Below are 26,591 nucleotides of genomic sequence, written 5' to 3'. Positions count from 1 at the left end.
CAAAATAGACAAACCTTAGTCACATTACCAAAGAGATAGAGAGACAGAATCCAAAACAAAATCCAAAATTAAAAGGGAGGCCTGAGAGCTGATAGTGAGGAAGCACAAAGAATCATTAGGTCTTACTGCAAAAACCTGTACTCTACAAAATTGGAAAATCTTAACAAAATGGACTATGTTCTAGACAGATACTACTAACCAAATTTTAATCATGATCAGGCAAACATTTTAAATAGCAAAAAAAAAAAAAAAAAAAAAAAAATTAAACCCTAAAGAAAGAGAAGCAGTCATTAAAAGTCACCCTACCAAAAAAGGCCCAGGACCAGATGATTTTGGTGCCAGCTTTAGCTCAGAGATTTGGCCCTATTCAAGAGATACTTCAGGGATCACTAGAGCTTCACTGAATTGGTACCTGTGCTACAGAGTCTCAGCCTAGATCTACAGCATATCTCTTTACAGTTGAAAAAGAATCTGGTCAACAGGAGGAAAATTCAACCTCAAGACTCCCTCCTGTTTCCCATTGATGGGGCCCTACCCATGCCCCTGGGGCTCCATAAAGACATAGCCCTGTTACTAATTGTTTTCATGGAGCTTTAGGAAGTTCCATGATTTAGACTTCTAGTCACAAGAGAAAGGGATGAATGGCAGACGAAATCATTTTAGTTTGGTCTGCATTTTAGAAAACATGACTTAAGTTTCCACTCAAGTAAACAAACACGCTGATACCTAGCATTAGTTTACAAGTTGACCCCCAACAAAATTCAAACCTTGCTCCATTCTCTACACTCAACAAAACAGCATTTTAAAGATATTCTCCCAACAAACCTACAAATCCAGGATATAAGCCCACACTCTTCTGAATGACCAACTATGCAGAGGGGAGCAATATTTAAAGTTATGAACTGCCTTCCAGCATCATCCAACTCTGAAAAAGGTCACAAAAGCTTTCCAGTTAGATCTTTGCACACATAAGACCTGCTTCCTGCCTTGCCACAGAGAGATCCTGCGGCCTTTCCATCCATCAAAACAGTACTAGGTGATTGTGGGATTTTGGAGGGTCCCGACCAAACATAGAATAAAGACCCTACTATGAGTTACATCACATTGGTTCCTCTCTATTTTCGAGATCACTAACATTTCCCTGGTACTACACTTCTCTTTTAGCCACTTACCTCCTTGGTGTGTTGTTTCTGTTTTATATACCCTAAAAATAATGTTTGCCTTTTTCAATTCTTTGTTTGTTTCATGAATTTCTAAGCACCAGATTTCAGGATCATGTGCTTGCTGCCTCCCCACCTCTTTCAGGATTATGGATACCACCACAGAAAGAGTGGGGAAGGCTCAGTGTCATCCATCCCAGGAAAAACACTGCTGATTTCCTTGTATTCCTGGACCTAGAGCAGCAGAGCTGGTTTTTCACTCCTTGTGTGTAACGAAGCTGTTTTGGGATTTGGCACCAGTGGCTTCTGACAACCTCCAGTTCTGCCATGAGAAGACCTAGAGCCCTGGCTTTCTACCTTTCATATCCCTGACTTAGAAGACCTCTGGTTTGACAGTCCCTCAGGAAACTGCTTAAAAGTCCTGCTGTCTGCTTCCCTATCAATATGACTCCTTTCCGGGGCAGCCTGGAGCCCAGCTAGATCCCTGCCTGCCTTCTGTGCAGAAAAAGAGACTACAGGATGGAAAATTATGTGTGTTCATCTCAAAGGTAGAACATAAAATATGAGACAGTGACAGGGGCTGGGGAGTGGGCAGGTAGAGAGATTCTGTGTCCTGAATGTTCATCTCTACACTTAGATGTTCCCTGTAACCATCTCTCTGCTGGGAACATAGGATTAGCATCTGCTTAGGACTCCAGTTAAGGAAAGGAAACAGAACAGGGTTTCTAAGCAGGACACTGCGACACGTGTCCTGAGGCCTTTAATCTCAGAATGAGGGAGTTAGAGGCAGACTTGGTGGTCGTCTTATTCTACAAAATGATTTTCAGAACAGCCAGGGTTACACAGTGAAACCCTCTCCATGGTCGCTATTCTTTGTTGTCAACTTGATTATATCTCCAATTAACCAAAATCCAAATCATGAGGATACACCTTCAAGGGATGTTTGTTTAGTATGTAGAAAGTAATCAATGTCTTGGAGTTGGAGGACTGGAATTTAATGCAGATCTTTCTGAGCTTGAAAGGCACAGGTCTTTAATCTGGATTTGGAGCAAGAAAGCCAGAGAAATTTGTTAATGTGATTGTTGTTTATATCATGAAACAGTGTTTGTCTGTAATAGCACTGACTGTCCTGGAACACTGTTTGTAGACCAGGCTACTCACAGAGATCCACATAAATGATTCATTCCCACAGTGCTTGGATTAAAGGCATTTGTCACCACACACAGCAGAAGACACTCACCTTTAATCCAGAGATTGAAACTGGAACACACACCTTTAATCTGGGCCACACCTTCATCCTGAGGCCTACATAAGAACACAGAGGAAGCAATTTTTAACATTGCACGCTTGCTCTCTCCTAGCTAGCAAGTCTTATTACTTAGCTGGCATTAGAGCTTGCTTGTCTGTGGTTCCAGGTTTTACTGAAGAGGAGCTGAGACATCCAGCCTCAGGAACTGAGAACTTCTGGATTCTTGAACTTGGCTTCCTATCCATCTGTTGTGTGAAAAGGCTGACTGCATTCTGTAAGTCATTCTAATATATCCCATTTCAGGAAAGGGCACTTTCTACATTGCCTGTCTATTCAGTTGACTATAATGCTTATAATAACTCTAGACAATTGCATCCACAGTGAAAGTATGTTCACTCCGTTTTTGTTTGTTTGTTTTGTTTCTTGAGGTTTGGGTGGAGGCCTAGGTTTTCCTGTGTAGCCCTAGCTGTCCTTAATCATGGTCTGACAACCAGTGTGTCCTTGAGATCAGAGATCCACCTTTCTCTGCCTCTGTTACCAGATCTGCTCTTTTCCCATACATGCTGGGACTAATGTTTTATAGCACCAACCTGGGAAGACCCATGCCTCCTTATGCAATGCCAATAGCTGCTAGGATAGAGGGTTTAAAACCCATATTCATGCAGTATAAGTGTTGGGAGTGTATAATTAATTTACTGGAATCTTCTCTGGAGGTCAGGTACTTGCACTCAGTGGTAAAGGGATAAAGCCAAGGCAATGAGCGGTTCTGTCTCAGTTTTCTCAAAAATACATCAGATTCTGAAGATCATCGACTACCAAGTACATGTGTCTTGCCAGCCCTGAGTACAGGATCTTGCACATCTGTGCCACTTTCTGTCTGTGGAGAGCCAAACCTCTGCTCTGAGGGCAGCTGGACTGTTGAATGGGATACTTACTCCTCTCCCTGTGTATTTCAGATCTTGGACTACCTGAGATACCGCCACATAATGAATCGTGACATGAGAAAATCCACAGAGGTCTTCCAGAGTGAGAGTCAGAGGGAGCCACAAGTGTCCCCAGGAGATGTGGCCAAAGAAGAAGATAGGGAGGAATCAGACCGACCCTCACCTAGCCTCCTCAGGGAGAAAGGCCTGGAACTTGAGACTTATGATTGTGGGTACAGCACTGACCTGCATCTTGCTTCTGACAGCCCCAGATGCCTATATTGCTGGGTGTGGTTTTCAGGGGAGGGGGAAGATGAGGAAGAGGAAGTGGAAGAAGAGGAAGAAGAGGAAGTAGAAGAAGAAGAAGAAGAACAGGAAGGAGCAGAGAAAGAAAAAGAAACAGAGGAAGATGGAGAGGAAGAAGAGGAAGAAGATGAAGAAGAGGAAGTAGAAGAAGAAGAAGAGGAAGAAGAGGAGAAAGAAAAAGAGACAGAGGAAGAGGAAGAGGAAGAGGAACAAGAAGACGAAGAAGAAGAAAAAGATGAAGAAGAAGGTGAAGAAGAAGAAGAAGAAGAAGAAGGAGAAGAAGACGAAGAAGAAGAAGAAGAAGAAGAAGAAGAAGAAGAAGAAGAAGAAGAAGAAGAAGAAGAAGAAGAAGAAGAAGAAGAAGAAGAAGAAGAAGAAGAAGAAGAAGAATAGGAGGAGGAGAAAACGCTAGCCAAATCTCTGTTTGGAGTCCAGGGTATCAAAGACATGCAATGAGCGGATCCTCTTTCAGCTGTTCTGATAGCTGTGTCAGAGAAGGCACGCACAGGACAGTTGTGTCTTTGCAGCCATCTGATTTTTGTTTCTTTGTTTGTTTACAGCTACCTTAATAAATGTGTTTAAAACCTGAAAGTGTACATTCTTCTTAAAATGGCCCAAGGGAAAAGATGAAGGATCAATTGGACACACACAAGGATACTCTATTGTTTCCTAATATTGGTTACATGAGTCACTGGTGGATTGTTTTAAAGGAACTGAGGCATCCATATTCCCATGTGCGCTGGGCCATAATATATCCAGCACACAGCAGACAACCTTCTGCTGAATCAGCATGTATAAGGACAGATCTACCAATGTGCTTCCACTCCAAATTAATTTAGGGGACATCTGCAACTTTCATTTCAGATCTTCTTCCTTCTGTATAGCATAGGCTAGCCCTGAACTCAGAATCACGTTGTCTTGCCTCTCCACGAAAGGGATAAGACGTCTGTGACACCACTTCTACACAGGTGAATCTTTCAATTTTTACCAATTTCCAGAGCACATTTCAGCATCAAATTTGTAGTGCTGGACCTAACACAGAAAACTGAGCCACCTAGCCTTGAGAGGGTGTCTTTTACCTGCTTCCAGTCTTGGAACTGCTTCTCAATTTATAAGCTTTACTTTACCTCTTGGTCATCCAGAAATTCTAGCCTCTCAGCAGGAAATGTATCTAAGGTATGTATGTTCATGCAGGCCGGTGGATCCCTGTGAGTTTCAGGTCAGTGTGATTTGCACAGACAATTCTAGGACACACAGGGCTATATAGTGAGAGGAATAAATGGATGATGGATGGATCTGAATGACAGTCCTTGCTGCATTTGTGGGGTATAAAAGGAAGCATCTGTGTAAAACAATGCTCAGGAACTGGGATAGTCAGCTATGCTCTTTCTCCTGGCATTTCACCTGCACAAGACAATGCCTGGGAAGTTAGTAGCTCTCACTCTGCAGCCCACCCTTTTGCTCCAGTGCCAACTGAGTTCTCTACACCATGCCGAGGATGTGGGTGCTAGTACTCAGGCATGGGCCAACGTCTGCTGTGATTCCAAGATCGTGGTTTTGTACTATCTTGGAATGTGGGTTTCAGTTCTGACTTTTCATTATTGCCAGGAATTTTAAGTCATCTTCTTCCCCCCTACCCCCAGAAAGACCTAACCTGTGAAGTAAGTCATGTCCCAGGCTAGAGACTGATCACACAGCTTTCAGCGTGAGGACGACATTTATGTGGCATCCCATTCCTTTCTAACTCAGGAGTACAGGAAGGGCTGTACCACTCAGAAAACGAATTCAGCATTCAGACTTCTTGTAGAAATATATCCATCAAGAAAACAGAGAATAGTAGGCAGGACTATTATGGGCATTTGGAATGCATTTGGATGGGCATTCAGGGAAGCAAGATATATTCCATTTAAAAGATAGTTCTGGTCCCTGCCAATATATTTTATTCTGAAAAAACTGTTCTACAGGAAATCAGCCAGGACAATCAAGGAGACACAGAAAAAACACAAACAAAAACAAAAAGAAAAGAAGATTTACCTTACTGTATATCTCAGGAATGCAGATCTCAGCTGACTCACCACGGTCCTTGGATTTCCAGACCATGTCTGTCTTAGTCAAGTTTTCTATTCCTGCATAAACATCTTGACCAAGAAGCAAGTTGGGGAGGAAAGGGTTTATTCAGCTTACACTTCCATGCTGCTGTTTATCACCAAAGGAAGTCAGGACTGGAACTCAAGCAGGTCAGGAAACAGGAGCTGATGCAGAGGCCATGGAGGGATATTTCTTACTGGCTTTCTTCCCCTGGCTTGTTCAGCTTGATCTCTTACTGAACCTAACAATACCACTCCAGAGTTGGTACCATCCACAAGTTCCTGCCCCCTTGATCACTAATTGAGAAAATGCTCCACAGCTGGATGTCATGGAGGCACTTTCCAAGCTGAAGCTCCTTTCTCTGTGATGACTCCAGCCTGTGTCAAGTTGACAAAAAAAAAAAAAAAAAAAAAAAAAAAAAAAAAAAAAACAGCCAGTGCACCTTCTAAGTCAGGCATCTCTGAACTATCAAATCCCAGACACTGCTGTTGTTGACAGATTAGCCATGTCTACATCCTTTCTGACAACTACCCTAAGCTGTTTCACTCCTGTGCATGTGGAACTCAGGGGCAACCTAGAGTGGGACAGCATGATTAGCTGTTTCAGTTACTGCTCTGCATTGTGTCTGATTCCTTCCCTGATCTGACCAGCTCAGAGACCTTTCCTGTAAGTCTATTAGCATAAGGACTTATTTCCTTGTCCTGACAGTTGCTACCAATCTTCACCATTTCTCTGCATACAGACTTCCCCACATTGCCAAGCAAGTGCTTGGGCTATTAAAAAAAACAAAACAAAACAAAAAACAAAATAGAAAAAAAACAACTAGTGACCTGTCTACCTCTAGTGTGTTAGGATTAAATGTGTGCACAACCGTGTCTTCCTCTGCAAATCCTTGTTATTTGATTACAAACCTTAAAGTCCTTTGCTGTTCCTTAGACCCCATGAGCCTGATTTGGTGGATGTGGCAGTCAACCTTATACATTAAAGACATGGATTAGAGGGAAGTGTTATGTGCTTGCCTAGACCTGATCATCTGTCACCTCTTGGTTGCCAGTTTGGAAGATCTATAATCAGATTGTTCCTTTCTTGTCATTATAAACTGCAGGTCAATTACCACACTCACCATCCCCCAACCCCGCCCACCCGCTTTTATCCACACATCCACTCTGCCCTCTTCTAGAGAACAATATAAGAAATCCTAGTGGGTGGGGCACTCTTTTGTCCCTACGAAACCTGTTTGTTTCCACGTCCCAAACCTAATGAAACTCCATACAGTGAAATTTCTCTGACTTAATTAGTTAACACTTCCTACCACAGATTTGAATCCTGATTTTGACACTGAAATACAATTACACAGGTGATTGAGAGAACATATTTTAATTATGAACATTTTCCACCAGAATGCAATGATTCTACATAGATTTAAGGAAAAATTCCTCAATTATTATCAATTGAACTGTCAGAAGGGCAAAATACAGAGACTTCAAGGCTTCTGGGCATGTGGGGCACAGTCCCAGCTCATAAATCCACAGAGACAACATGAGGCTCTTGTTCAGTTTTGCTCTGGCTCCTCCCAGTTAATATATTGAAGGATTCAAGGTGTATGTTCTGTACAATGCTTGGGTGTCTTTCCTTTCCAGGTTCCTCTCTCACTAAGGCTCTGTTTTTAGTCGTTTATGGGAACTGCCTTGGCTCCAGAATTCACCTGGGTCAAGCATGTCTCCACCGCTGTTGGAGCTGTCATCTTCTGGCTGGTTCAGCGCCCATTGAACCCAAGTAAGGAAGCTTTAATCTCACTTAGAAGAGGGAATAAAATAGACATAGGAGGCAGATAGAGGGAGGGAACTTGGAAGAGGGGAGAGATCAGGTGTGGGGAAGGACAGGAGAAATGCCCAGATGGCCATGCAAATGAATGGAAATCTGCAGCTGATAGGGGTGAGGTGGTGGTGGCAATCTCCAGGATGATACCTGGCCAGGGACAAGGGAGGCGCTCAAGAATCAGTAGGGGTTACCTTAGCTGTGACTCACTACATTGGGAATATGGAGTTTGATGCGACCACTTCCTGTATCCAGACACGAACCCCAATGGAAAAATAGAGACAACGACGCACCCATGTTATCTCTGTGCTTTCTTCGAATTTTTGGTCCCCACTTCTTTCTCTTCCCCATCTTTTTTGTAGGCTAGGTAAGCATACAGTTGCCACTAGCCACCAGGGTTCAGACCTCTCTCCCCTAGATAGAGTATTAAAATAAAGCAGAGCTGTCTGTCTGTCTGGCCAGGTTGTGCCTCATGACACCCAAGCTGCTGAGAAGGCTCTGCTTTCCTCAACTGTGTAATTCTGGAAATCTGAAACAAAGAAATCACTCCAGGAGATAAGAAACAAGGCTCTTCGTGGTGTCTGTACAGTTTATACCAAAGATTCAAATTTGTAGTCTGTGAGAGTGAAAGAGGCTGTGAATGCCTTGGCCTTCCCCTACTAGAGACCCTCCAGATCCATGTGTGACCTCTGCAGAGGAGGCTAATTTCACCTTAATAAACATAAACGTGTTAATAATGATCCTAAGACTATTTTCTCAAATTTTAATTGTTCATATATCACACAAAGTTGTAATAGAGTAGATACAGTTGTTGAATATAACCTTATCCTGCTTCGTGCAAAATTCCTCAATTGTTTCCACCAAACTACTGGCCTTACAAGAAGGCCAAAAATTAATCTTCTAACACAAACCATGACATTCACTTTTAGATCATACACTTGACTGTTTTCTTCCTATAAGTGTAACACTGCCCTAGTTATGTTCTTAACTGCATTCTGAATAGAAATTATAATACTGTCTGACTTTTATGTATTGTGGTTGTTACACCAGTCATATAACTGAATCCTTTCATGCATGAGGTGTTTGATGACTGCCTTTTTATCAGATTATTTGTCATCTCTTTGGTTTCATTTTAGCTGCTTAGAAAGACTCTTCTCTGAGGCATCATAACTGTTGTTCTTTTGATATCATCCCTTTGGTCAGTTTAAAAATGTAGGAGGATCCATTCAACAAACACCAAAAAGTACAGATATTGTCTCACACATGACTTCAGTGCGGGCCACTCCTGTCCATCTTGTCACAACAGTCCCAGTGCTGCATTCATGGAAAATCAGGAGAATTTGTGAGAAACCTGAAGAATGGGAAAGGCTAAATACAGGATTGTAAGACACATTGCCATACAACTGTTTCTTCAAATTAGGTAAAGAAGGTGGTTCAGGTGTGTTTGGTGATCGTGCAAACCAGAGGATCTGCATTTCATGAAACAGACCCTTGAAGAAAACCTAAGATGCTGATTGTAACTAATATTCTGTGTGAGTTACAGGTTACATGCAGATACAGTCAGCATGCTGGAGAATTAATCTGCTGTACATATCATCCTCTGTGGCTTTGATATATCTCTCCCTTTAATATCCCCTGGTCTATAACATCATGTAAAGAAACACTCTAAAATTTCCAAGAACCGGGATTCTCAAATGCATACAAACACACACACACACACACCCTGACACATACAAACACACACACATATACACACAGACACACAATCATATGTACAGACATACAAAAACACACAGGCATGCAGAGAGAAAGATTGGATAAACAGAGTAGGGAGAGAGAGAGAGAGAGAGAGAGAGAGAGAGAGAGAGAGAGAGAGAGAGAACACAGGAACACGCTCAACAGAGACACAGAAAACACACACACACATACAAAAAAAGTCACTACTATCATATTAGGAACTTGTCTTTATTCAGGTGCTTTATCTATTTTCTAAAAGACAGTCCTGAGATATGCAGGAAACCACAATATCAAAAAGTGTTCTCTCCTTTTGTGTATGTTAATGAACTTTATAGATTAGGAGCCATTTGGTTTAAATCAGCATAGGTACAAAAATTGTACATTAACTCCACAAAGTTCAGGATATTTGAAAACTACTTTCATTATAAAAATATTCAAATAAAGTCCAGGCCAAAAAGAAAGAAGGGAAGAGGATCATAGAGAAGCCATGTGACAAGTGTTGCCATTCCATGTTAGGAGAGGCCTGTGTGCAATTCTCACTGTATGTATTTAGTGATGCACTGTGATCCAGGATGATCACACACTCACTGTGTCCTGTCTGAAGATATTTTCCAATGGTTTCCTTTCTGCTCCAACTCCTGGGTGCTGGGGTTATAAACATGGGCATTAAGTCTGATTGTACAGTACTTGTGAATCAGTCCATGTCTTTGCACACATTCAATAAAAACTCACCAGGCAGTGGTGATGCAAACCTTTAATCCTATAACTTGGGAGGTGGAGGCAGGGGGATTTCTGAGTTTGAGCCCATATTTGTCTACAGAGTGAATTCCTGGACAACTAGTGCAATACAGAGAAGCCTTGTCTCATTAAACAAAAAAACAAAATAAATAAATAAATAACAAAAAATAAAAAATAAAAAACCCAAAGAATCAAAAAACAATGGAAAACAAAGAATCAATTAAAAAAAAACAAAAAATAATAATAAAATAAAAAACAAAATTACCCAAAAGTAAAGAAAATGAAAGTCACAAAAGAAAAATAAATAAATAAATAACTCCCCCCAAAACAAAAAAAATCAATAAAAAAAACCACAAAATTAAAAAAACACAAAGAAGCAAACCAAAACAAAACATAAAAAACCCAAAACAATTTAAAAACCTCTACAAATTATCATCCCTATCAATATCTATCTTAATTAAATCAGAGTTCAAGAGAATTGTCTCCTGAGGAGCAGTGCGCATGATGAAAACTACACTAACAACGTAGACATGAATGAACATTGAATAGAACAATTAAACTGATATCATTTTTAATAAGAAAATATTATTACACATGGTTGTTCTGACTGCTGAATGTCTTTGTCCCACATGCACACAATTCCCACAGAGTCCAGAAGCAGGCATCAGACTCCACCAGAATTCAAGTTAAAGAGGTTTGTAGCTGTCAGGTGAGTCCTCTGGGACGGCAACAAATGTTGTTAATGGAGAACACATCTCTGCAGCCCACTCCACACTTGACTTTTGTTCTTCCCACCACGTGTGCTGGATCACTCCCAATCACAGAGAGAAAGTTCTGGAAACCTGCAGTGACAGGAACATGAGGGAGCCATGCTAATTGTCTTAGGCTGCTACACATCCATGCTAGGATCTTTTGAGTTCAGGAACCAGCAGCAGGATCAGTGATTGTCAGTTTACAACAGATTTGTCACCTCTCATCTAGGATATCAGTGCAGATTAGGCCCATCAGATGACAGATACATTTTTGTTTGTTTGTTGTTATTGTTTCTTTTTTTCGAGACAGGGTCCCTGACTATCCTGTAACTCAGTTTGAAGACCAGGCTGGCCTTGAACTCAGATATCCCCCTGCCTCTGCCTCCCAAGTTCTGGGATTACATGTGTGACATACACAGTTGAGCAGACCCTCCTGGTTGTGAATGTGGGTAAGAGAATGGTGGACGTCTGGGTAGGCAATGGTGGGAGGAGCCTTACACCCAGCTGCAGTGGACAGAGCCTGCCTCAGTTTCCACATGCACCTGGTGGAGAGTGCGTCTCTGCAAGGCTAAGCATGGACAGGGTTGGTTAGCGCTGCTCTTTTATTGTTTCTTCCAGTGCTTTTTTCTTGTGAAGATCCCTAGAAAGAATCAGCTTCCTGAGACTGACAGTGCATGCAAATTTATGCAAATGACCCCGTGTGTGTGTGTGTGTATGTGTGTGTGTGTGTGTGTGTGTGTGTGTGTGTATGGCTATAATATATAGATGTTGGGAACAAGCAAAAAGACATTTGTTCTAAGGACTGCCTTTTTGTTAACAACTTTCATTTAAATGTAAGTTCAAACTAAATTTAAGTGCCAGGTGATACTTAAACTTAGTAGTTAAAAATATCTAGGAAGCTTTCTTTATTCACGTTTTGTTCCCCCCAAAATAGCAACTATTCATAATCAAAATTTCTATTACTCCTGTTTTATTCCTCAAAATATAATACCTGTTCCTATCCACAAAGGAACATAAGATTAATATAGGGAAGAACATAACATCTATATTCTGTATCAGTTGAAATTGATTAAGAATAGAAAAATGTAGTGATTGAGGGGAAAATATACATATAACTTGTCACTGGTATTTGTGGATTTCAAGAATCGAAGCTATATAACTTTCAGACTCTGTGTGGATAGGAGTAGAATATTTCAGATAAGCATGGGAGTGTATTTTTCTCGTCCAGATTCATCAGTACTGACTTGATTACAATAATTTCATATCATTTGCATTCTTCTGATGTTTGAGTTGTGATGGACTTCAGGGGACACACAACATAAATGCTTTACCACATTGCTGTATTTCCTATAATTTCTCTCCAGCATGCATAATTTCATAATGATAAAGACTACAGATTTTTGCAAAGCCTTCACCATACCATATATATTCACAAGGATTATCTTCAGTACTAATTCTTACATGATGAAGAACACAGTAGAATTCTGCAGAAGATTCATCAACCAAAATTTGCTCACTTTATTTCTAAATTATATTTTCAATTACTAAGAATATATGAAATGATCAATGCAACATTTATAAAAGCAAACATTTAATTGGGGCTGTCTTTCAGTTTCAGAAATTTAGTACATTTTCCTCATAGAAGGAAACATGGTACGCATACAGACAAACATAATGCTGGAGAAGCATATAAGAGTTCTGCATCTTGATCCAAAGAAAGATAAGAAGAGCCATCTTCCAGGGTGCTAAAAGGAGAGTTTCTTCAGCCCTGGGAGGATCCCCAAAGCCCACCCCAACACTGTTAAACTTTCTTCCAAAAAACCACATCTCCTATTATTTACACTCCCTCCCCCACATAAATCATAACTACCACATTCCACTGCCTGGCCCCATATGATTGTTCAAACACAAGAGTGTATGGCATCCATACTTAAAGAAAGCATATTGTAAAATCCCTGATCTCCAGTGTCAAAAGGCACCATCATGTATCAAAGTATCAAAAATGTTAAAAGTCCAAAGGTCAAAGACTCTTCTGTGATTAATCCTATCATGCAAGAGGAATCCGGTATATTTTTGGAAAAAATAAAGCACACCATATACCTTGAAATTCACAGGATATTCTTTATTAATCATAAAGGTAATCATGAGGAAATACTGAACCTAAGGAAGTCCAAAGCCAACAGAACAATCTCCAAACTCTGTATCTCCATGTCTGATGTCAAAGTGTTCTTCAGTTCTCCAACTCCTTTCTGCTTTGTTCACTGAAGCACAATTCGTTCTCTTTGACTGCTTTTATTCAATTCCTGAGCAGATATCATACAGTTCTAACATCTCAAAAACTTGGGGTCTCTAAGATAACTTCAATTTCACAGGTTCTTGTTTCAATGTCCTGGATCCATACATGATCTTCGCTGTTCCTCCAAAGAGATTGGGTCACTTTTCCAGCTCTGCCCTCTGTATCACTTTAAGCTCTGGTTGACTGTATTCTCCTGCTCCTGTTGTTCTTGCTGTTCATCCCATGGTACTTCCATCTTCAAGATGCTGGGTTCTTCTGCTAGAACAAGTCTTGACCCATAGCCTCCCTTATGCTTGCTCAATGGTGCCAAGCCTCAGCTGTTCTGCATGACAACTTCATGAACTCAAATTTAATACCACCTGGGTTATTCTTACACATGACAAAGCCCAGTTGCACCATTATGTCCAACCTTGGTGATCTCTAGAACACACCTTTTCTGTCACTCCGAAAATAGCAGTCAGTTTTCACCACAGTGATGCTGATTTCTTCTTCATCACCTCTAATTACTAGCTAGCCAGCATCAATTGTCTCTGTATTATTACCATTTAAGACCGAGCTGCTGAGTTCTGCTGCTTACTGGGGCTGGAACACAGCTCCTTCTGTTACTTTATCAGCAGCTTTCAATATTTCAAATATATCACTGCCTAATCTTGGCTTTCCTGGAACTTGCTTAGAGATCTACCTTGATCTCAAAGATCTGCATGACTCTGTCTCATGAATGGTGGGTTAAAAAGCATGTAACACCATGACATGAACTAAGCAATTCTGCTTATATTTTAAATTCAGAACCCAGAATCCAAATCTATCTCTTGGCAAGTTGACACATAATTGTATCTTCATATGTCTACAACAAAACAGTAACCAGGTAATAAAAATTCCTAACATGATACAGTTCTCTTTCATACAACTGCAAATCCATATGTTTAGCTGAATGCAATCTTTTCCTAATGTAACCATTCCTTTAAAGCCATTGAATATCCTTGATCACAAGATTAAACTTCATTCAAATTCCCGATAAAGCCTTGTATCGTGAACCTCTCTTTTTTTATTTTTCCTTTCTTAGTTTCTATGTTTCTTAAAAATTTTCATGCCAAATTCTATGCGGTGATTTTCGTGACTTACTTTGTCAATAAAATTAATGTAAATATCTTTACCTTAACCTCAAGGAAACTCTTCAGACAGGGATAGCAACCTTCTTTGCAAAAGCATAAAAAAAAATTTCCAGAGTGGAAATAATCCCAAGCACCCATGTCTATCATATCCTACTCTGATACCCTCCTAATTCCCACTTAATTCATGATCATATTCATTATGTTTCTCTTCAGCACACAGAATTTGGAGACTTATTCCAGGTGAAAACACTTTACCACATTGATTACATTAATAAGTTTTCTGTCCGGTGTGTGTTCTTTTATGATACTGGAGATGACTGGGTCTTGCAAAGGCTTTACCACATTGTTTACATTCATAAGGTTTCTCTCCAGTATGTGTTCTTTTATGATATTGGAGATTATCGTGATGTGTAAAGGCTTTACCACATTGATTACATTCATAAGGTTTCTCTCCAGTATGTGTTCTTTGATGTGTTTGCAGATTACTGTGACATGTAAAAGCTTTACCACATTGATTACATTCATAAGGTTTCTCTCCAGTATGTGTTCTATTATGTGTTTGCAGATTACTGTGACATGCAAAGGCTTTACCACATTGATTACATTCATAAAGTTTCTCTCCAGTATGTGTTCTTTTATGAATTTGGAGATAACTGTGCTGTGCAAAGGCTTTACCACATTGATTACATTCATAAGGTTTCTCTCCAGTATGTGTTCTTTTATGTATTTGAAGAGCACTGTGATATGCAAAGGCTTTACCACATTGATTGCGCTCATAAGGTTTCTTTCCAGTATGTGCTACTTTATGATATTGGAATGTACTGTGACATGCAAAGGCTTTCCCACATTGATTGCATACATAAGGATTCTCTTCAGTATGTGTTCTTTTATGATATTGAAATTTACTACGCTGTGCAAAGGCTTTACCACATTGATCACATTCATAAGGCTTCTCTCCTGTATGTGTCATTTTATGTCTTTGGAGATAACTGGATCTTGCAATGGCTTTACCACATTGATTACATTCATGCGGTTTCTCTCCAGTATGTGTTGTTTTATGATATTGGAGATTACTGCATCTTGTAAAGGCTTTACCACAAATATTACACTCATAGAGTTTCACTCCAGTATATCTTCTTACATGCCTGCAATGATAATTAGCACATGTGAAAACATTATCACATTCATTACTCTGATCAATCAAGTAATCAATATGAATTATGCTTACAATTTGTCTAATGGTAAAGAAGCATCATATCTTAAGATTTTAGCTCTTTATATGTTCATATTGTTCTCTCTCATTATGAGTTGTTCAAGATAAGTGTGATGGTTATTACATGGCTCATATTTATAATACCCTCTTTTTATATGATGTATTTTAGCTATCTGAAGAAAGTTAGAAAATCTCTGATCAGTATAACACTGATTGTATTCATATTTTTCCTCTAGTGTGAATTACAACACATGTGATTGGGAATCAGGACACACAGAAGAATTTCCAAATTCCTACTACCCATAAAGATTTTTTTACACAGTGAGTTTTGGGATAGTCCCTGTAAAGCTAAAAAACCAACTAATTGCAAATGTATTTCATATTCTTAATTTCTTTCAAAGATAGAATACTACATATCTTCTTGTTTTAGAACAAAAATTTTATGTTTCTTCTTTCCATATCCCTATGCTCACATGATTATTATCCATTGTGACACATGATATACCTAATAAAAAGAATGATAAATGAAAGGTTTACTCATTGCATTCACACTGTTTGAATTTTTGTTTCTCATAACATGTGCAATATGGACTAATGTTTCACTACAACAATATTCTTGATTCTCATAATATTCCCTCTCACCAAACTGAACCATATTTCTACAAGAATATGAGTATCACCAAATTTTCTATAGGCTATTTGCTTATTAGAATGTTTTGGATATAAATTTATCACTATTCAATGTGCAATTTCTAAATACTATGAGACTATACAGATTGGCAGATCCACAGCACAGGTTTAATGGAGCTACTTATCAAATGGATACACAAATCAGATATTGGATATTGAGGTACATGGTTTTGTAAGAATATTATAATCATATCTACACTTAAAGGACTGTTATTTTACACTTTTGCTTTTTGCTAGAGATTCCATAAGATATTAAAATTTCCTCAGAGACAAATTTGTAAGAGCTTGCACATGAAAATTACCTTTCATGACTTCTATTATTTTGAAAATGTTCTTCAAGATGATGCTCTTCGCAATTATAGCCTAAAACACAGTAATAGAAAATGAATGATACAGTATTGGAAAATAGGCAATATTAAAGGTACTGTGAATTTTAACTGCACCGTGATAGTTACAGTGAAAATTCTGTGAAACTGAATTATTCAGCTCAATTTTTATACAATTAAAATAATAGAAGATCGTCAATAACCAAGAAACATTAGGTTCCTTCAGAAAAAAAAATAACTGTCTTACCTATAGCTTTGAGGTTCAGGTAGGTTTCCAACATCACATTTTTGTAGAGACTCTTCTGGGAAGGATTCAGCAAATTCCACTCCTCCTCAGTGAATTTCACATGCATATCATCAAAAGTCATGGCATCCTAAATATCCCATACATGTACAACACAAAGCATGATACTAACATCACCAGAAAATAAATCTATACTTTCTCAAATATATATTCACATAATTCTCGTGCTTGCTCTGCTTATTTTCTGACTCAGAATTTATAATCACTGTGTCATTTTAGAAGGATCTTTAATTATAAGTTACACCTCTGTCACTTTTGAACACTTTGAATAGGATACAGCCTTGCTAGAGAAATGTCAACTGAGATGGACATGCAGGGGAAACAGATCCACAGAACTAAGCACACACCTGAAAAATTGTATGAACATTTACTAACTACAAACATGATGGGCAAGCTGGGTGTATTTGCTCATGTCTTTAATCACAGAGTCACAGGCAGGTGTATGTCATTTACCTAGACACTGGCATGACCTTTGTAATGTGTTCTAGGAGACTAAACGTTATATTTTAAAACCGTCAATCCATACAAAAATCAGCCAAGGAAATAAAAATGATATAGCAATCACAGTTCTTTACTAAAGTTCCTACAAAGAATTATACATTCACTGCACATCTGAATTCATCGGGCAGAAACAGGAAGTGTAACAGTTTAAACTATAATATTAATAAAATTTTACTAAAAGAGAATACATGATTAAGTTGTTACAAATGGACAGAAGAAAATAATAGTAATATAAATGTTGATCATAAATAAGCAACTTAGGGTAGGAGAGAGAGCTCAGCATTGGAAAGCACCTGCTGATCTTCCACATAATGGTGGAAAATTCCTGGTAAACACATGGGAGACCAACAGCTACTCATTACTTCAAGATCAGGAGTTCTGAGGCTATCCTCTGACAACACTAAAGATGAGACAAAGATGGTATTCCTATTCATGCACACAGGCAAAATATTTCCATTTATTCAAACATTTGAGAACAAACACAAGACTGAGAAAGAACAGCATTCATGTGAAACCTAATGAACCTGAATCCTCAGATAATATTGATGTCATGAATATATGCTATTATGAGAAATAGAATATAATCTATATATTTGGGCAAATTTCAACACTAAAGATGTGGAGGGAAAAACTGCACAAAAATATGCTTATATTACAACCACAAGACATGGGTCTTTTGCGGTTTCTCTTCCTACGTTAAGGACAGACGAGGTTCACAGAGAAATATGTTTTGGAAAATAAAAGCAATAAATAAAATAAATTTAAAAATATAAAACAACCGGACTAATAAATAGATTATTACTGAATAGCAAATGTATCTATTGTATTTTATATAATTTAACAAAAGAGAATATAGTGAAGGTTTGGGAGCATGAGAAGAAAGCTGAAGGGTCAGTTTCAATCACAACACAGAACACACCAAGGACACAATGTTTCCCCTCTAAAAGAAATGTGGGATAAAATGTGGAGCAGAGACTGAGGGCATGACCAATGAAAATTTGCCCCACTTGAGTGCCATTCTATGGACAAGCACCATTCCATGACATTATTAACGACACTCTGTTATGCTCCCATACTGAATCCTTGAGCAATTGTCCATTGAGAGGATCCACCAAGCAGCTGACTGAAAAAGCTGCACAGATCCAGAGTCAAACCTTGCATGGACCTTGGGGACTATTATGGAAGAGTTGGCAGGAAGATTGAAACCCCTGACAAGGATAGGAACTCCACAGGAACACCAAGAGACTCAAGTAACAAGCACCCTTGGGGACACTCAGAGACTAAGCCACAAACCAAATAGCATACACAAGACGGACTAAGGCCCCTGGCACATATATAGCAGATGTGCAGCTAACAGGCTCAGAAGGTCATCTAATAACAACAGTAGCAAGAGCTTTCCCTATAGCTGTGGGGCGGGATATCTTTTGAATCTGTTTCCTTAACTGGTCTGCCATGTCTGGCCTCAGTGAGAGAGGATGTACTCAACTCACAATAGAATTGATGCACCAATTTTCGGGATACCTGGGGTCCCCACAACCTCTCAAAGAAAAACAGAGGGGACTGGAGGAGGGACTCTGCCATGGCAAGGGACATATAATGGGGATAGTGATAAGGGTGACGATGAATATATAAATTATTGGAAAAGCAAAAAAGAGAGAAAAAAATATAGATTTCATTCTATAAACACTATCCTGGAAGGTATCTGGAATGGCTCCTACCACAAGATCTTCCACAAGCTTCACAAAGAAAGACAGACAGTACAGACAAGTGGCCAATGACATCATCCTCTCTGGCAGCTTTTTGTTTCAATCAACTACATACCCTGATCACTATAGGCAAATGTTCATGATGTGATGTAAATTCATTCAGTCTTTTTTCAGTGATCCTAGCAGTCTGCAGGAGCTCCTACACTGTTCAAATGTCTAAAGTCTCCTTGGACACTCAAGGCAAAATCTTGAAAGTCACATCTTTTAAAATTTTGGCTACTTCCTTTCCCTGTATACATCTTTCTATGGTAGATTTACCAATACCTTAGTTATCTCAACAAGTTGTGGTCGCAAAATGCAACTCAAGCATCATCCTCATAATTTCACTGCAATGAACTTCCCTGGGGTGCTGACTGTACAAAAGAATGGTGTAATAGTGCCAAACTGAAACCATACAGGAATAACCCATAATCTTGAAATGTATCATCTATCAGTTTTCAGAAGACATACCATATGAATGATCCTCTCAAGTTTGACTTCTAAGTTGATGGACATTGCGTCACTTAAACCACATTTGCAGCAGGTTTTATTAAAAGTTCCTTCTTGCAACTAGGAAACACATTGCCTACTCCTTTTATGAATTTAAGACTTAGCTGGAGGAAGTGATATACTTAGGATATGTTCTTAGCCATCTACCCACAAGGGTATGTGCTCCACTAAGTTCATATCTGTTTCATTTATAACAGCTTGAAACTAAAAAAAATTAAGATCTACATCAACCAAAATATGGATACAGAATATATGGATCATTTACAAAATGGAATTATGTTTAGCCTGTAAAAACAATGACAACATGAATTTTGCAGGTACATCGATACGTCTAGATACCATCATTCTAAGTGAGGTATCCCAGACCCCAAAGGACATGCATATATGTACTCACATACAAATGAATAATAGCCATAATGTACTGGATATCCCTGCTGCATTTCTTGGCCCTGAAGAAACTAAACAAGAAGGAAGGCTAAGGGGCTGGATAGATGACTCAGCAGCTAAGAGCACTGACTGCTCTTTGGAAAGACTTTAGGTCCAATATCAGCAAGCACCTGATGGTTAACAACCACAAGTGATGAGATCTGACACCCTCTTCTGGTGTGTCTGAAGACAGCTAAGAGTGTTCATATATATATATAATAAATAAATCTTTAAAAAGACGGAAGTCTAAAATGAGCATGGTTGAAACTCACTCAGAAGTAGAAATAAAATAATCATAGGAGACAGATGAAAGAGAAAGAACTGGAAAGGCATGTAGTTAAGAAAGGGGAAGGGGAAGTAACAACAAGTTGTGGTGAGGAGAAAAGAAGGGCCATAGGGTGAGGAAAATTAATTGAAGTCTGCAGCTGTTAGGGTCTAAGAGTTTAGGCATCTTTAGAATGTGCCACAGACCACGAAAGGGAGGGCAACAGGGAGTCTACGGGGTTGACTGTAGCTGAGATGCATAGCAGTGTGTTATGGACACTGAAGAGGGCCAGATTCTGTAGCCAGGCTGTTCCCCCAATGCAGTTAATTATACCAACCAAACCAAAAACCTTTCCACCCAAAACTTGTCCTGTCTACAAGAAATGCAGGCAAAAAGATGGAGCACAGAATGAGGCACCAGGTCTCATTACATACAGTTATGAGCCACTATGTGGTTGCTAAGAATTGAACTCATGACCTGTGTAAGTATAGTCAGAACTCTTAACCTCTGAGCCATCTCTCCAGTCCTATTCCTGCCTTATTAGTGTATATTATAAAAGACAAAAAGGTTTGGACACAGGTGCTGCATAGTCACAGAAACCACCCATGCTTCTACTAGAAAGCAACTGGTCCAGATGTTCTGGACAGAATTACAATCAGCCATGATACTGAAGTTATCAAGAGGTCATGGCCTGAAATTGCAAGTAAGAAGAACCACTAGAAACCTCACAGGAAGTCACATCTGGCTGATGCTTCTGATCCAACACCATAGAGGACCCACCACCCCAGTGCATACAGCTCAGCTGCATGTTCCTCCCCATTGTGGGCAGTGATCCTGTACTCACCATGTCTTGATTTCAGCGTTTCCCTGAGGTCCCCCTCACAGCACACAACAGCAGAGCTCAGAGCAGGACACAGAGAAGCATTCAAGCTGCACACCCACAGGGAACACCTCAGAAGGAGAAGGTGGGGGTGAGAGTGAAGAAGATCAATCAGCATAAATGTCTAGAAAACATTTCCAATAAAATCATAAAAGAAAATTTCCTAAACTAAAGAACGTGCCTATGTAAGAATAGCCAGAGTTATTGTAAATATATAGCCAGAGTTAATGTAAAAGCATGCAAAATACCAAAGAGATTGGGGAAAAGTCCCTTTACTTCATAATAATTGAAACACTAAGCAACTGAAATAAAGCAATAAAAAAAAACCTACTACAGAAATAATTAACAAAACTAAAAAAAAAAAAACTAAAAAAAAAAAAAACCCAAACAAACAAACAAACAAACAACCAAAAAAACAAAACAAGTTACCCTGGGACCTAGCCCTTCCAATCCTTCAGCCCTTGACCCCAGCCAGCTGCAACCTGATTATTAATGTTCCTTGGGAAAGCGCCAGCCCAGACCTCTGTAAACTCTACCAGGTCTTTGTCTTTTCTCAGCCTGGCCTGTGTCATTAAGGAACAGGATGCAGTTTATTGGCCTGTGAATTCCCTTCCTGTCTCACCAGCTCACAGCCAGAAGCCAGGGCCGGGCACACAGCCCAGCAATCCATGGCGGCCAGGCTCGGCTTCTGTTCCCACAGGAGGGTCATGCCAGGAGGCCACTGTCCCCGCCTGGAGGAGCACAGAGCGGGTTTGCACTCTGCCCCGCTGCAAACATTCCAGAGCGGGAAGCCCATGCCTTGCCCAGCCACTGTCCCTGCCTGGAGGAGCACAGAGAGTTTGCACTCTGCCCTGCTGCAAACTTTCCAGAGCGGGAAGCCTGTACCTTGCCCGTCCACTGTCCCTGCCCAGAGCACAGAGAGGGTTTGCACTCCGCTCCGCTGCAAGCTTTCCAGAGCGGGAAGCCCGCAAATTGCTGGTCCACTGTCCCAGCACAGAGCACAGAGAGGGTTTGGACTCCGCCCCACTGTAAACTTTACAAAGCAGGAAGCCCGCGTCTTGCCCGGCCTCTCCAAACTTACAGACTGCTTTGGTGGAGAGGATAGGAGGATAGCGTGGTGTGACTTGAGAGCTCACAGACACCCACAGCATGGAGCACTATCTTCATCCGGATGCGCATGCGAATGCGGTCCCTTTCCACAATTCCAGGCCCGGCTGCTCAGAGCCCGGGAAGCTCAGCAATCGCAGCAGTCACTAAATGCGAGCGCTCACCTCTTCCCGCCTCTGCCAGACCTCCGACAAACGCACACATTCAAACTCCCAGCCCACTTTCATTCACGAAAATTAGACAGGAAATGACGACATTCCAGGAGGCTGGATGCCGGGCTGGCGCTGCGGTGACGTCAGGGGTGGTGCCAGCAGTTGCCGGGTGACGGACAGGGACGCCAACATGGCGCCCACCAGGGGCTGAGTTGCAAGGGCCAGGGGCTAGGCTCGGGGGACGTCAGGGGGCGGGGCCAGCGGTTGCTGGGTGACAGTCAGGGAATCCAACATGGCTCCTGCCAGGGGCTGAGATAGATGGGTGAGGGGCGGGATTGGCGTGATGTCAGGGGCAGGACCAGCAGTCTCTGAGTGACTGACAGTGATGCCAATGTGACATTTTCACTGAATTTGAAGAAATATATAAATATGTGTGTTAAAATTGAAGAATTTGATGTAAAATAATACACATGAAAGTGTACACATAGATAATACATCAAAACTGATTGACAAACCATGTAAAAAGATTCTAATCAAATTGATGGCTTTCATGGAAAATACTTCTTATAAAATTGAAGAAATATACAGAAATTTTATTTCAATTTGAAATTTGGCATTGAAAATAAATACACATAAAAAGTTGACAAAGAAAACTAAATGTGTAAGCAAATTCAATTTTAGGAAGAAATTGAAAAATAATGTGTTAAAATTAAAAAATCAGTTGAAAAATAATAATGGTAAAAAGATAAATTATCTTTGCTAAATCAAGCACCTAGAAACATTTTCTCATAAAATTCATGATTTTCAAGGAATTTGTTTCTGATATAATTGAAACAATATATAGAAAATAGTGTTAAATTGAAGGTTTTCACTGGAAATTATTCAGATAATTTTGTATACATAAAACATCTCTAAATAATTGAAAAATTATATAGAAATATTTTCTGATAAAATTGAAGTTTATCTTAACTAATATCTGTAGTGATATTGAAGATATGTGTGTTCATATTGAAGAATTAATTGGAAAATAATAATAGTAAAATAGTAAACATAGAAAATAAACCTATAACATTGTCCAAGAACCTAGAAAAAATTTGATAAAATTGAAGATTTTGGTCGAAAATATTTCTAATACAATTGAAGTAATATGTAGAAAATGTATTAAAATTCAAGATATCAGAAAAATAATAAAGATAAAATGTTAGACATATAAAATATTTCTAAACTAATTGAAAAGGGTAGTAGAAACATTTACTGATAATATTTATAAAAAATGAGGTGGAACTTGAAATATTGAAGGTATCAAATTGAAAAAAATACAGATAAATGGTAGACATAAAAATTCCTAAAATGAATGAAAAATAAAGTAGAAACATTTTCTGATAAAATTGAGAGTTTACATATAAAACATTTCTGATAAAATTAAAGAGCTATATAGAAAAATGTGTTAAAATTGATGAATTTATTGGAAAATACTATTAAAACAACATAGACAATTTTCTCTTTACTAACTGATAAAGGATATAAAAAAAATTGGGGATGAAAGGCAAGATTTTCATGGAATGTATTCCTGATACAATTGAAGAAATACATAGAAAAAAGTGTGAAAGTTGAAGATTTACAAGGAAAGGGATGCTTCTAAAAGGATAGACATAAAAATATTTCTAAATTAAATAAAGAGAGAATTAGAAAAATTTAATAAAATTGGAGATTTACATGGAAATAATCCTAATAAATTTGAGGTGCTGTGAGGGAACCTCATGTAAGCTCCATTTTTGAGACATGTTGAGCACAGTCGCTGTAAATGCTGGCAGAATGCCTTTTAGCAGCACCCGACCCCACCCTGTGACTGAAGGCTTCATCACAGTGCCCCACTGTCCATCACACTGCCCCACTGTCCATCACAGTGACCCACTGTCCATCACACTGCCCCACTGTCCATCACACTGCCCCACTGTCCATCACAATGCCCCACTGTCCATCACACTGCCCCACTGTCCATCACAGTGTCCCACTGTCCATCACACTGCCCCACTGTCCCATCACACTGCCCCACTGTCCATCACAGTGCCCCACTGTCCCATCACAGTGCCCCACTGTCCATCACAGTGCCCCAGTGTCCATCACAGTGCCCCACTGTTCATCACAGTGCTCCACTGTCCATCACACTGCCCCACTGTCCGATCACAGTACCACACTGTCCATCACACTGCCCCACTGTCCATCACAGTGCCCCACTGTCCATCACAGTGCCCCACTGTCCCATCACAGTGCCCCACTGTCCATCACAGTGCCCCACTGTCCATCACAGTGCCCCACTGTCCATCACACTGCCCCACTGTCCATCACACTGCCCCACTGTCCATCAAACTGCCCCACTGTCCATCACAGTGCCCCACTGTCCATCACATTGCCCCACTGTCCATCACAGTGTCCCACTGTCCCATCACACTGCCCCACTGTCCATCACAGTGCCCCACTGTCCATCACACTGCCCCACTGTCCATTACACTGCCCCACTGTCCATCACAGTGCCCCACTGTCCATCACACTGCCCCACTGTCCATCACACTGCCCCACTGTCCATCACACTGCCCCACTGTCCATCACAGTGCCCCACTGTCCATCACACTGCCCCACTATCCATCACAGTGCCCCACTGTCCATCACACTGCCCCACTGTCCCATCACACTGCCCCACTGTCCCATCACAGTGCCCCACTGTCCCATCACACTGCCCCACTGTCCATCACAGTGCCCCACTGTCCATCACACTGCCCCACTGTCCATTACACTGCCCCACTGTCCATCACAGTGCCCCACTGTCCATCACAGTGCCCCACTGTCCATCACACTGCCCCACTGTCCATCACAGTGCCCCACTCTCCCATCACAGTGCCCCACTGTCCATCACAGTGCCCCACTCTCCCATCACAGTGCCCCAATGTCCATCACAGTGACCCACTGTCCATCACACTGCCCCACTGTCCATCACAGTGCCCCACTGTCCATCACAGTGCCCCACTGTCCATCACAGTGCCCCACTCTCCCATCACAGTGCCCCAATGTCCATCACAGTGCCCCACTGTCCATCACAGTGCCACACTGTCCCATCACACTGCCCCACTGTCCATCACAGTGTCCCACTGTCCATCACAGTGCCCCACTGTCCATCACAGTGCCCCACTCTCCCATCACAGTGCCCCAATGTCCATCACAGTGCCCCACTGTCCATCACAGTGCCCTGACAGGGACCACCCAAGCCGGGTATGGTGGTCCCTGGAATGTGGGTTTCAAAGCCAGGTGGGTAAGGGTTCTGTGGTGACACACAAAAGTCACACAGAGACAGTTTGAATCTGAGTGTATTTTGCAGCTCTCAAGCAAGGGTTTTTATACATAAAGAAACCGTTTTTTCAACACTGAAATGCTCTGTTCAGTGATTGACAGGGAGGACATTGCAATCATCATTCTGCACAGCAAAATACAAAATAATTCAAACAGTACAACCTCAATAAGATATATTCAACGAGGCAGCCTGGCAGAACAGATATTGTTATGATCTTCAAATCACAAAAATCACCCAGGCTTGTGGCACATTTCCAAAATGAACTAATATTTTTTTTTGATCAGTTACTATGTAACTTACACTTCCTATTTTAATTCTCTTCTATGTTGAGCTTTTATTTTTTATTTTTTTTATTTTTATTTATTTATTTATTTATTTATTTATTTTTTTTTGGCTTTTCGAGACAGGGATTCTCTGGATAGCCCTGGCTGTCCTGGAACTCACTCTGTACACCAGGCTGGCCTTGAACTCAGAAACCTGCCTGCCTCTGCCTCACAAATGCTGGGATTACAGGCGTGCGCCACCACCACCCAGCTATTTTTAGCTTTCATAGACAATATACCAAACTGTATTTCCAATGATGCACGTGCAGCCAAATGAAGTGTTATTGTTGGGAAGTTTATATTTATCAATACTATTTCATAAATGATTTATACAGTGAAGCACTGGTTTACCCAGGGATGATGTCATGGTTAATGAATCCATCTCAAGAGAGGGGTACTGACCCATTATTCCTGCTCAAGATCCTAGTCTAGGCTATCAGGAACATCTTGTAAATGAGAAAAGGAAGAGGAAACATAAGACAGATAATTTGCCAAGTGAACTAAAACTCAATATTTTTTTCTCCTGCAAAGAGGTCCACAACTGGTTCGAGGAGGCCTCCCCCTGTTGAGGTCAAACCCCCCAGTCTTTGGAACTTGTCACACAGATCTGACTGAGGTGGTTTG

The 26,591-nt window shown here is 40.4% G+C and overlaps 1 pseudogene; it reads right to left on the bottom strand.

Moving 5' to 3' along the window:
* Positions 1-26,591, bottom strand: part of LOC127672895 (zinc finger protein 709-like) — a 184,268-nt pseudogene that overhangs the window by 23,159 nt on the left and 134,518 nt on the right.

This window comes from Apodemus sylvaticus, chromosome 22 (assembly GCF_947179515.1).
Source record: "Apodemus sylvaticus chromosome 22, mApoSyl1.1, whole genome shotgun sequence".
Classification (NCBI taxonomy): domain Eukaryota; kingdom Metazoa; phylum Chordata; class Mammalia; order Rodentia; family Muridae; genus Apodemus; species Apodemus sylvaticus.
The sequence above is the reverse complement of the archived record's forward strand: the minus strand, read 5'-3'. Positions and strand labels throughout refer to the sequence as shown.